The sequence below is a fragment of the Epinephelus lanceolatus genome, chromosome 23, assembly GCF_041903045.1.
Source record: "Epinephelus lanceolatus isolate andai-2023 chromosome 23, ASM4190304v1, whole genome shotgun sequence".
NCBI classification, from domain to species: Eukaryota; Metazoa; Chordata; class Actinopteri; order Perciformes; family Serranidae; genus Epinephelus; species Epinephelus lanceolatus.
This window is the reverse complement of record NC_135756.1, coordinates 33,538,158-33,550,796: the sequence shown is the minus strand read 5'-3', so window position 1 is coordinate 33,550,796 and position 12,639 is coordinate 33,538,158. Positions and strand designations below refer to the sequence as shown.

At 40.5% G+C, this 12,639-nt stretch overlaps 1 protein-coding gene across 2 annotated transcripts in view; it reads left to right on the top strand.

Annotated features, from left to right (window-relative positions):
- Window positions 1–10,104: 10,104 nt before the first annotated feature.
- LOC117249646 (uncharacterized) overlaps window positions 10,105–12,639 on the top strand; it is a 40,537-nt gene continuing 38,002 nt past the window's right edge. Inside the window, exon 1 of one of the 2 annotated variants that reach the window (XM_078165021.1) lies at window positions 10,105–10,375. The gene's annotated coding sequence lies outside the window, so the exon portion shown is untranslated. Of the gene's footprint in view, window positions 10,376–12,099; window positions 12,191–12,639 lie in introns of those variants that run through there. The other variant, XM_078165022.1, reaches the window with a different exon arrangement.

The following is a 12,639-nucleotide window of genomic DNA, read 5'->3' as shown; positions in this document are numbered from 1 at the left end:
CCTGCGTGGACGCGGCGGCCGCGCTCGTGAAAGCCGTTCGCGTTGTCGGCGGGACGCGACCCGGTGGCACGGACGGCGATACGGAGGAGGAGGAGGAGGAGGAGGAGGCCCCGGCGCGGCCCGAGCCCGAGCCCGAGCCCCCTGGGCCTGCTAAGAGGAAGAGGTGTCGGTCGTGTCCACCCAGGACGGATTGTAAAACGTCCACGGTGTGCTGCCGGTGTAAGACGTATGTGTGTAGACGCTGCGCTCTCACATACTGTCCCGCGTGCGCAGCCTAAGCGGCAGCGGGTTCTAGCCCACGTCGCGTGATGCAACGACGGACGGACGAACGGACGGACGGACGGTGTACTACACCGCTCTCACTACATACTGTCCCGCGTGTGCAGCCTAGGTTGCAGTGGGTTCTAGCTGACGTCGCGTGATGTGACGACGGCCGGCCGAACGGATGGTGTACTACACTCGGCACATAAATATGCACATAGCACAGAAGGCTAAAGGGTAGCGGGTTGGGTTGGAACGGTATACCTTGTGTTCTACTTATCAAATGAATATATATATATATATACATATATATATATATATATATATATATATATATATATATATAAAATAAATAAATAAATAAATGTATCGACACATGGACTTGCATTGAGAAGTTGTTTATTACCGCACGCACACAACATATGCAGTGCCACGCAACACCCACCCTCCCTGCCAGGACACACACACACACACACACGTACATATACACACACACACACACACACACACATACATACAGTACAGGCCAAAAGTTTGGACACACCTTCTCATTCAATGCATTTTCTTTATTTTCATGACTATTTACATTGTAGATTCTCACTGAAGGTATCAAAACTATGAATGAACACATGTGGAGTTATGTACTTAACAAAAAAAGGTGAAATAACTGAAAACATGTTTTATATTCTAGTTTCTTCAAAATAGCCACCCTTTGCTCTGATTACTGCTTTGCACACTCTTGGCATTCTCTCCATGAGCTTCAAGAGGTAGTCACCTGAAATGGTTTCCACTTCACAGGTGTGCCTTATCAGGGTTAATTAGTGGAATTTCTTGCTTTATCAATGGGGTTGGGACCATCAGTTGTGTTGTGCAGAAGTCAGGTTAATACACAGCCGACAGCCCTATTGGATAACTGTTAAAATTCATATTATGGCAAGAACCAATCAGCTAACTAAAGAAAAACGAGTGGCCATCATTACTTTAAGAAATGAAGGTCAGTCAGTCTGGAAAATTGCAAAAACTTTAAATGTGTCCCCAAGTGGAGTCGCAAAAACCATCAAGCGCTACAACGAAACTGGCACACATGAGGACCGACCCAGGAAAGGAAGACCAAGAGTCACCTCTGCTTCTGAGGATAAGTTCATCCGAGTCACCAGCCTCAGAAATCGCAAGTTAACAGCAGCTCAGATCAGAGACCAGATGAATGCCACACAGAGTTCTAGCAGCAGACCCATCTCTAGAACAACTGTTAAGAGGAGACTGCGCCAATCAGGCCTTCATGGTCAAATAGCTGCTAGGAAACCACTGCTAAGGAGAGGCAACAGGCAGAAGAGATTTGTTTGGGCCAAGAAACACAAGGAATGGACATTAGACCAGTGGAAATCTGTGCTTTGGTCTGATGAGTCCAAATTTGAGATCTTTGGTTCCAACCGCCGTGTCTTTGTGAGACGCAGAAAAGGTGAACGGATGGATTCCACATGCCTGGTTCCCACTGTGAAGCATGGAGGAGGAGGTGTGATGGTGTGGGGGTGTTTTGCTGGTGACACTGTTGGGGATTTATTCAAAATTGAAGGCACACTGAACCAGCATGGCTACCACAGCATCCTGCAGCGACATGCCATCCCATCCAGTTTGCGTTTAGTTGGACGATCATTTATTTTTCAACAGGACAATGACCCCAAACACACCTCCAGGCTGTGTAAGGGCTATTTGACCAAGAAGGAGAGTGATGGAGTGCTGCAGCAGATGACCTGGCCTCCACAGTCACCGGACCTGAACCCAATCGAGATGGTTTGGGGTGAGCTGGACCGCAGAGTGAAGGCAAAGGGGCCAACAAGTGCTAAACACCTCATGGAACTCCTTCAAGACTGTTGGAAAACCATTTCAGGTGACTACCTCTTGAAGCTCATGGAGAGAATGCCAAGAGTGTGCAAAGCAGTAATCAGAGCAAAGGGTGGCTAATTTGAAGAAACTAGAATATAAAACATGTTTTCAGTTATTTCACCTTTTTTTGTTAAGTACATAACTCCACATGTGTTCATTCATAGTTTTGATGCCTTCAGTGAGAATCTACAATGTAAATAGTCATGAAAATAAAGAAAATGCATTGAATGAGAAGGTGTGTCCAAACTTTTGGCCTATACTGTACATACATACACCACCCAGGCCAGGCCAGGCCAGGCCAGGCCAGGCTAGGCTGTGGTTAGTTGTGTACAATAACTGTCCACGCGTTTCCTGGTGCAGCGTGAGTCCTTTTAGGTGCTTTAGCATTGCCACGCCTGGCTATCCTAGTATTAGGCTTAGCAGAACCTCTCTTAGTTCCTGGTCTGGTCCCTGTGCACTTTGCACCATTGGGCCGTCTGCAGGTAGTTGTTGATGTCACATGCTTATGGGATGCCCCTGGTTTGCAGTTCAACAGAGCATCCACTACACCGCCAACACCCACTCTCCATATATCCTTTGGCCTGTTTGTTGTTGTTGTTGCCGCTGCTGCTGCTGCGCGCTTGGCCGTCGTAGCCTTTGGCTTGCGTGCTGCTGCTGCTGCTGCTGCTGCGCGCTTGGCCGTCGTAGCCTTTGGCTTGCATGCTGCTGCTGTTGCACGCTTGGCCGTCGTAGCCTTTGGCTTGCGTGCTGCTGCTGTTGCGCGCTTGGCCACGATGACCCTTTTGGTGGTGATAGATATCACGTCCCATGCCTCGGTGTCGACAGTGCCGCCCCTACCGACCGGTCCGGACACGCCGCTGGCCCCCGTGACTGGGAGGACGCGCTTAGCCGCGGCGTGAACACAATAAACTCGATTGCACCAGATTCTGCCTATCTCCAGTGTTTTTCTAAGTACCTGCCAGCCGAACCTAAGATACTGAATTGACAACAAAAGACATTTTAGAAGAAACAAGGAGGACGGGGTTGGGAGCCGTCAGGCCCAATTCCAGGCACCGATTTTTGTCGCCTCAGTTTAACCTAAAAGATGTATGGCGATTTGATAATCCTTATACCCAAATCTACACATGGTTCAAACCAGATGGCTCAATTAAATCCAGAATTGATTTTTGGTTGGTGTCAGATAATAGGCCTGGGCTGGATCCAACTTCCATAATTTCTGCTGCACCTGTAACAGATCACTGTTTGATTAAACTTAATTTCATGTCCACAAACAAATGCTTTAAAAAAAGGTTATTGGAAATTTAATTCAAACCTCCTGAAAAGTGAGCGTTTCTGCCAAGAAATTATTACAGTGATCAATAATATAACCACAGATTCAAACCTCTTAACTTATAGAAGCAAATGGGAATATTTAAAATACAAAGTACACCAGATTTCTATTTCAAATAGCAAAATATTAAGCAGGGAAAGTAAGGAAAAAGAGATGGAAATCATCACAGAAATAAACAGTATATGTAATAAATCATCTCTAAATGAGAACAGCAAACAAAAACTTATACTCTTGCAATCATCACTGGATAACATCTATCTTTCTAAAGCCAAAGGAGCATATATTAGATCAAGAGCGAAATGGATAGAAGAGGGAGAAAGGAGTTCTGCATACTTTTGTAGATTGGAAAAATCAGAATCAGAATCAGAATCAGAAATACTTTATTGATCCCCAAGGGGAAATTATTTATGTTACAGGTGCTCCTTGCAAGAGAGGAAAGATACATGAAAATGTAAGAAATTTAAACAATAGTATTAACAAATATATAGTTAAATAAACAGGAATTATTAACAAACATAAATGTAAATATATATATATATATATATACATATATACATACATATATATATATTGTAAACAAAATTTACACAAACAGAATATAAACAGTCAGGGTGAATGGGGTTATTGCACAAGTTAAATTAAATTATTGCAGTGTGTGAAAAAGTTTCAGGGCCACTCAGAGGGAGGAGTTGTACAGTTTGATGGCCACAGGCAGGAATGATTTCCTGTGGCGCTCAGTGGTACATCTTGGTGGTATGAGTCTCCCACTGAAAGTACTCTTGTGCCTGACCAGCACATGGTGGAGTGGGTGTGAGACATTGTCCAAGATAGTTCGTAGCTTAGACAGCATCCTCCTCTCTGACACCACCATCAGAGAGTCACACTCCGTTCCCACAACGTCACTGGCCTTGCGGATCAGTTTGTTGAGTCTGTTGGCATCCGCCACCCTCAGCCTGCTGCCCCAGCACACAACAGCATAGAGGATAGCACTGGCCACCACAGACTCATAGAAAATCCTCAGCATAGTCCGGCAGATGTTGAAGGACCTCAGTCGCCTCAGAAAATAGTGACGGCTCTGGAACTTCCTGTTGAGAGCGTTAGTGTTCTTGACCAAGTCCAGTTTATTGTCAGTGTTTACCCCCAGGTACTTATAGTCCTCTACAATGTCCACACTGACCCCTTGGATGGAAACAGGGGTCACCGGTGTCTTGGTCCTCCTCAGATCCACAGCCAGTTCCTTTGTCTTTGCCACGTTGAGCTGCAGATGGTTCTGCTCACACCATGTGACAAAGTTATCCACAACAGCCCTGTACTCATCCTCATCACCCTTGGTGATACATCCAACTATAGCAGAGTCATCAGAAAACTTCTGAAGATGGCAGGTCTCAGTGCAATAGCTGAAGTCCGTGGTGTAGAGGGTGAAGAGGAAGGGAGAGAGGACAGTCCCCTGCGGGGCCCCGGTATTGCTGACCACTCTGTCTGACACACAGCGTTGCAAGCGCACATACTGTGGTCTGCCAGTCAAGTAGTCTACAATCCAGGACACCAGGGGGGCATCCACCTGCATTGCTGTCAGCTTGTCACCCAGTAGAGCTGGATGTATGGTGTTGAATGCACTAGAGAAGTCAAAAAACACGACCCTCACAGTGCTCGCCGGCTTATCCAAATGGGCGTAGACACGGTTGAGCAGGTAGATGATGGCGTCCTCAACTCCAATCAGGGCTGATAGGCGAACTGGAGGGGGTCCAAAAGTGGCTTGACCATGGGCCGGAGCTGCTCCAAGACGAGTCTCTCCAGGGTCTTCATGATGTGGGAGGTCAATGCCACGGGTCTGTAGTCCTTGGAGCCACTGGGACGTGACGTTTTTGGCACAGGGACGAGGCAGGATGTCTTCCACAGCAAGGGGACCCTCTGGAGACTCAGGCTCATGTTGAAGACATGCTGAAGTACTCCACATAGCTGGGGGACACAGGCTTTGAGCACCCTGGGGCTGACACCATCAGGGCCTGCAGCCTTATTTGAGTGGAGTCTCATCAGCTGTCTTCTCACATGGTCAGCAGTGAAGAACATTGTGGAAGTGACGACATGTGGGGGAGGGATGTAGTCCTCATGATGGAGAGAGCAGTCAGTCTGACCACGGGGGGATGAGGTGTGACGAGGAGGAGGAGGGGTCAAGCAGGAGGGTGTTGAGGTGTGAGAGGGAGGAGTGGGGGAGGAGGGCAGAGTGGGAGATGGTTGACCAAGACAGACAGCAGAAGAGTCGGGGGGGGGGGGGGGGGGGGGGGATGGGCAGGGCCAGCAGTGTCAAGTCTGTTAAAAAACAGATTCAGTTCATTGGCCCAAAAAAAAAAGCCAAAAAAAAAGGAAACAAAAACGAAATGCAATGAGAACACTACTGATAGATAATCAAGAATGTACTGACCCAGACTTAATTTCTAAGGAAATCTTTAAATTTTACAGTGAACTGTAATCCTTTTCTTATTCATCCTCAGATGCTGATGCTTTCTTTGAGTATATTAAAAAGTGGATCCCCAGAATTGATGAGTATTTCAAAAGCATGTGCGAGGTAAGTATGGATGAAGTGAAAAAGGCCATAAAATGCTTAACATTAGACAAGTCCCCGGGCTCAGATGGTCTACAAGCAACTTCTATAGACATTTCTAAAGATCTCCTTTTTGTATGTTAAAAGAAATATCTGAATCTCATATTCTTCCAACTACTATGAAGCAGGGGTTGATCACTCTCATCCCTAAGCCTGGTAAAGATTCCAAATTAATTGACAACCTTAGACCCATAACCTTGCTCAATACTGATTACAAAATATTAACACATATTCATGCAAACAGACTGAAATCTGGTATTACACAAATTATCTCAGATACACAATCTGGTTTTATTAAAGGACGATCAATTCATAATAATATAAGGCTTGTGCTTGACTTGCTGGAATACAACCATCTAATTGAAGATGAAGGTTTTATTTTATTCTTAGATTTTTTAAAGTGTTCGATACAGTCGAACATAAGTTTATTTTTAGCACCTTAGAACTATTTGGTTTTGGAGAAAACTTCATTAACATGATTTAACTAATTTATAAGGATACTAACAGTACAGTCATACTATCACAAGGAACATGTCCAAGATTCTCAGTTAATAGAGGAATTAAGCAAGGCTGTCCCATTTCTCCCTTACTATTTATCACAGCAGCGGAAACGCTTTCTATTCTTATAAAAAACACAGATTTTGAAAATTTGATAGTGTTAGGCAAACAACTGGCAATTAGCCAACTGGCTGACGACACAACCATATTCATGAAAAATACTGAACAAATCCCCAGAGTCCTCAATACAATTAATTTCTTTTCCAAGGCATCTGGACTAAAATTAAAACTTAAAAAATGTGAATTATTACCAATACATAGTTCCCTCTAACAACAATTCATAATATCCCTGTTAAATCAACCGTTAAATACTTAGGCATACACATTACTAAGGACATTAACACTCCAGATAACCTCAACATTTGGAATACTTTAGGTAAATGTAAATCATATTTAAATATGTGGTCTCAAAGAGACATCTCTATTATTGGTCAAATTTTCCTCACAAAAATGGAATGTCTCTCAAGATTCATTTACCCAGCCTATTCGCTATCACTCTCTAAAAGTGCAATAAAGACTATAAACCAAGCAAACTTCAATTATATATGGAATAGGAAAACACACTACATCAGAAAAGGAATTATGGTTAAAGGATACGAGGAGGGAGGACTTAAAGCCATCGATATAGATTGTATTAATGGCACCATTAAAATTAATTGGCTAAGATCCTTGTTAAGAGATGAAAATAGCCAATGGTTCCACATCCCAAACCATATTTTTATGAGTTTAGGAGGCATTAACTTTCTCCTTAGATGTGATTTTGATCTGAAAAAGATCCCCATCAAATTATCTGCCTTCCATTAACAGGTTTTACTATACTGGAAAATGATTTTCAAGCATAATTTTAGTCCCCATAACACCCCATTATGGAATTGCAGGTATGTTTTACTTAGAAATAAATCAATTTTTCCCAAAATTGGTTAGGGAAAGGAATATGGTCTGTAATGCATCTGTTAGATAACACTGGAAATATTATACCCTTTGCAGAACTTTGTTCCAAATTTAATCTTAATGACAGAAGACAATACATAAATATAATCAAAGCAATTCCTCAATCTATAATTATAATGTTCAATAACATACCTCAAAGTAATATTAACCCAAATCTTCCTTCACTATTGGTGAATGGTCATTATATCAATAACTTAAAATTACCTAACGTCACAATCCGGCAAACCTTTATTAAAGAATTATATCCATTCTCAACAAACAGAAACTCAATTCTACAATTATTCTCTAAAAAGGAAGCTGAGAATTTAAGGGCCAAATTCTTTAAGTATCCAATTGCACCAAAAATGAAGGAAGTTCACTTTAAAATTCTTAATGGAATATACCCTTCTGCTGAATTTTTACGATGTCGTTCTGGTTTTGAGCATAACAACTGCTCATTCTGTGATGATGAAATTGAAACCACAGAACATTTATTTTATGATTGCAAGTTATGGCATACCTGTAAAAGATCCAACACATGATCTGGGAATTAATACAAAAAAAATGTTTATACATAAGAACAAATTCATGAAAACAAAACCCCAAATCTATGTTTTTCATAAGGAGCTGTGTCATTATTTCTCATCTTTAAAATGCATGGAGAAAAAGACGGCTGTGAAGCTTCGTAATTTAGTAGAGGAGCTTAACCTCACAGAGTTCCCCTAGCTCTCTCCCCTTATTTCCTATTTCTTTACTTATTAAGTTTTTTTTTTTCCATTTACTTATGTATTTATTTTCTTTACTCTCAGTAATTGGGTAAACTTTTACTGTGACATTTTGACTATTTGTACTGTTAAAACCCATCTTGAGGCTTGTCTGTAGCCTATATGGTTGTATAACACTGTTCTATGCCAAATTGTATTGTAAATTTGTCAATTAAAAAAAAAAAAAAAAAGAATTCAAGTTTTCCGCGTTCCGCTGATACATCACATAACTTCCTGCATGTTGTTTCAAAATAAAAGCTGTCTGGTTTACCATGCTGTTTGGGGCTTCTTCTATTATTAGGGTTCGGGCAGCTAAGCCACCAGGACACTATTGTAATCCTAGTTCTTCTTCTTCTTCTTCTTCTTCTTCTTCTTCTTCTTCTTCTTCTTCCTCCGAGGAAATCATACTTCCCATGGGTGAAAACTCACCAAACTTTGCACAAAGGTCCAGTCTCATGCCAGATATCCTCAGCTGTAAACTCAAGCCAATAGTCCTGATGGTGGCGCTACAGCAAGCCTCCAAATTTCGAAACTTTGAAAATTCCTAACAAATCAACCATACGTGCTACAACTTCACAACTTTCATTAAACTGTAGCCCCAATACTGAAGAAACTTTTGTACACTTAAACCTATTAAAAATTATGAAGTTCATCACTCTGTTTTTTCAAAAACTGTAAAACTTCTTAAACCTATCTCCTCCCACAATTTTTGCTCTATTGACACCAAACTTGCTACAGAGCATCTTCAGACTGTCCTACAAAAACTATGTTTCTCCGATTTTTGATTTATCAAGTATTGAGCCTACAGTGCATCAAAATGTTTGACTGTAAACGGTACTTTAAACATATACATGCACATTCTTGCTAAATAAATCTTCAATGTTCATGAAAAAAAATGACAAAATTCTAGAGTCATGGTAGATGACGTGTGGCAAATTTCAGAATTTTATCTCAAAAATTTAATTTTTGACAGCATTTTGAATTTTGCTCTAATGTGAACAATTGGAGTCAATGTAAAAATGGCAATTTTAAACATCAGTTTTTCACTTATGGAGCAAATCAATCATTGTTACAAACAAATTACCAACATCTCCATGCTGTCTAGATGCAATATGTGTATTTTCAGATGTTTGTCTTAATAACTGAATTTTTTACAGTGGTTTCAAATCTGCCTTTCTATGCACGGATGGCTGCTTTCCTACACAACAGTGAATGGCTTACTCAATTTGTGAAGCCACTGTTGAGTTGCTACTTGCAAATTAGTTCAGAGTGGTAGATGACCGTCTAAATTTCCAGCGGTTGCAGATTCAAGCCTCACCTGGTGCAGAATCCACATTGTAATGTAAACATCTTCTTGGATGCGGTATTCACCAAATTCACCAAACTAAAAGTGTTCACCATAGTAAAACTTTAAATTCTGGTGCACCATCGATTTGGGGTGATGAGGGGTGTAAGAAAATCGATTAACTTAATGGCTTGGGGCTTTTCTTGTAAATTATATTCTTTAAATTAAAAGTTTCACCGCATTTTTATTAGCTTGGTGCTTTTATTTTTACGGAAAGACACATTCATCGAATTCCGGATCCTGTCTCACTCGCCCTGGTTCCATTTCCTTACCAAAACGGCCACTAACGGCCCCAGACCATATATGTCTATGCCCCAGACTATGTTTTTACACAACTTATTCAGTATGACACGCCCCTTCAAAAAAAAACACCAATCAGAGCTCACGCTGAACCTCCTATAAATTGTCCTGCCGAGCTCTTCTCCCCCTTGACGTTACTGAACGTTGAGACTGTCGGGAGTGAAGCAGGAAGTGAAGCCCAGCATACGGGGAACTGCTGAATTCTAAACTCGTCTAAATTGTTTTTTCTTCTTCGGACCCATGGGCGTTTATGGATAACAACAAGTGGCTTTCAAGTTTAACCGGTGAACATCCACCAAAGTAAAAATATGAACGCTAGAGAACGTTTGCAGCGGTTTTTAGGGAGCTTTGGGAGTGCTGAGAAACGGATTTAATAAGGTGAAATGCGAATAACTTGATCGGTAAGTAATGTTTACCGTTAGAGAGCACTTCGACATTTGTATTGTTATTTTTAAAGTGTTTTTTGTCTCCTAAGTTTTATTAACGGTGACGAACGGTAAGTTGCACTATGAAGGCATTTACTGTGTTATGTATGTGGCGCAGTTTAAGTTTCATTTACTAAAAAGTGTTTGGCGGTAACGTTACTTGGCATATTTCAGAATACGTTAACGTTACCTTTATTTATTTATATATATATATATATATATATATATATATATATCGTTTTCAAAACTACTTAAGAAAAAGTAAGGTAATGTTAACTTGTGTTGTCTTGTTAGCCTATTTCGTCCGTATAACGTTATGCATTTGTTGTCGGTGACGTTTACGTTCATAAACGAGACAAGATCCGGGCGTTGGCTTGTTTAATAAGAATGATTCAGTCGACAGAGAGAGTTGACTGAAGCCATGTGCAGAAGTTACCATGGCCTCTCCTCGTCTTTGTTTGCTGCAGCTAGATTTTTTTTTCTCCTCTGTTACCAGTTGGTTTCAGCTGGGTATCTCCAATCTCACCATACACACGATGACTGGCTGTGCAGGAAATCACTCACTACTCACTATTAAGTGAGTAGGGAGTAGTGGGTGAATGATTTCGGACAGTCTGTGGGTCATTATCAAAATACGGTGATTTTCCAAGTCAAAAAAGTAAAAAAAATTAATTCAGTTTTCACAATGTAATTTAATGGGAAGTATTTATTAGCATGTTGACCATGTTAACAACTGTAATGGACAACTAGAACATTTGTCTTTTTTAAAATTTTTTATGTTTTTTATAAGGCGTACTTAGTTTTCTGTCATTGGTGTTACCACACTTTCGGTTATAATTACAAGATTCATGAATGCAATAAAATGAATCAAAAGGCACATATCACAACATCTGGAAACTGTTGAACAAACTCCATGAAATAAAACAGTAATTTTTGGAATTAATTTTGAAATATTTAACATTATTACTCAATTTCAGTGATAATGTTTTATTTGACTATATGTGTACTTTTGATAAAAGACAAAATATGCTGATAAAATTACTGAAATTTACCATGGATGAAGTCAAATAATAATATATTTGGATAAAAGTTAAATTGCACTGACATAAGTAATAATAATATCTTAAATGATGTCTAATGTTATATGATCTTCAAATTTCCTTGTAGTAACACCACTGACGCAAATGTAACACCAATGACTTTATACTGTATGACAAATAATTTCTATTCATTGTTACATTTAACATTCCAATAAATGGCACTGTACAACACTGTGTAACAATTAATTTAATTTCAAATTCAATTTCAATTAATTTCATGCATTTCAACTCAGTATGAATAAAATCTAACTGTTCTCATTCATAGCTGATGAAGGTAAAGATAACAGTAAAAAAAAGAACAGAAAACAGGCAAGGATAGGCCTGAATGACTTTAAAACAGCTAAAGACTTCCATTAAAACAGTCATTAAAAATTCCATAACATGGAGTAAACAGGCATAACATTAAAACGTAAACTTCAAGAGCTATTTCATCTATCTCTGTTATTAGTGCAAACAAACAAGGGCCAAAAAAGAAGGCACTGGTCTCTGCAGCTCTGAAAGAGCTGTAAATTCATCTTTGCTTGTTGTTGATTTTTGATGTTTTCTTTTTGTAATGTTTACATGCGAGTTTCTAAATATCTCCACGTCATGGGATCGATCTCAACAGATCTCCGGTTGACAGGGCGAGGTTCAGGAATGAAACACACAATCTGGCTGTCATCATACCAGTTAACATCTTCCCTTGGGCCAGGCCAGTAAAACTTGTTAATTCCATTCCTGTGCATGCACTTTACTTTAATGTTGTGCTCCTCAACATCCAAAATTACCCCAGGAAAGAGGTCTTCATCATAACTGAGTACACACCACCGACCACTGTGATGGTTTCCAATGACATCAGGTCGGGACGGCACTGAGGCATTATTTTTTTCAACTGTGTTCTCCATCATAAAGGTAGCTTCTTGAAGCTCATAACAGGGACAGTCCCACACTCCTTTTGCTAGCTGACAAAAGCAACTGATGTCCCTGTATTTGACTGTTCCAGGTGTGGTGGAAATCACTTGGTGAACATTCATTGTCCCTTTAATAGGGAGGAGAGGGCATATTTATATGTTTTAGTTGAGATAAAACATGCTAAATGATGATAAAACACAGGCCTATAGTCATTGGTGTTACAGGCAAGGGCGGTAACACCAATGACAG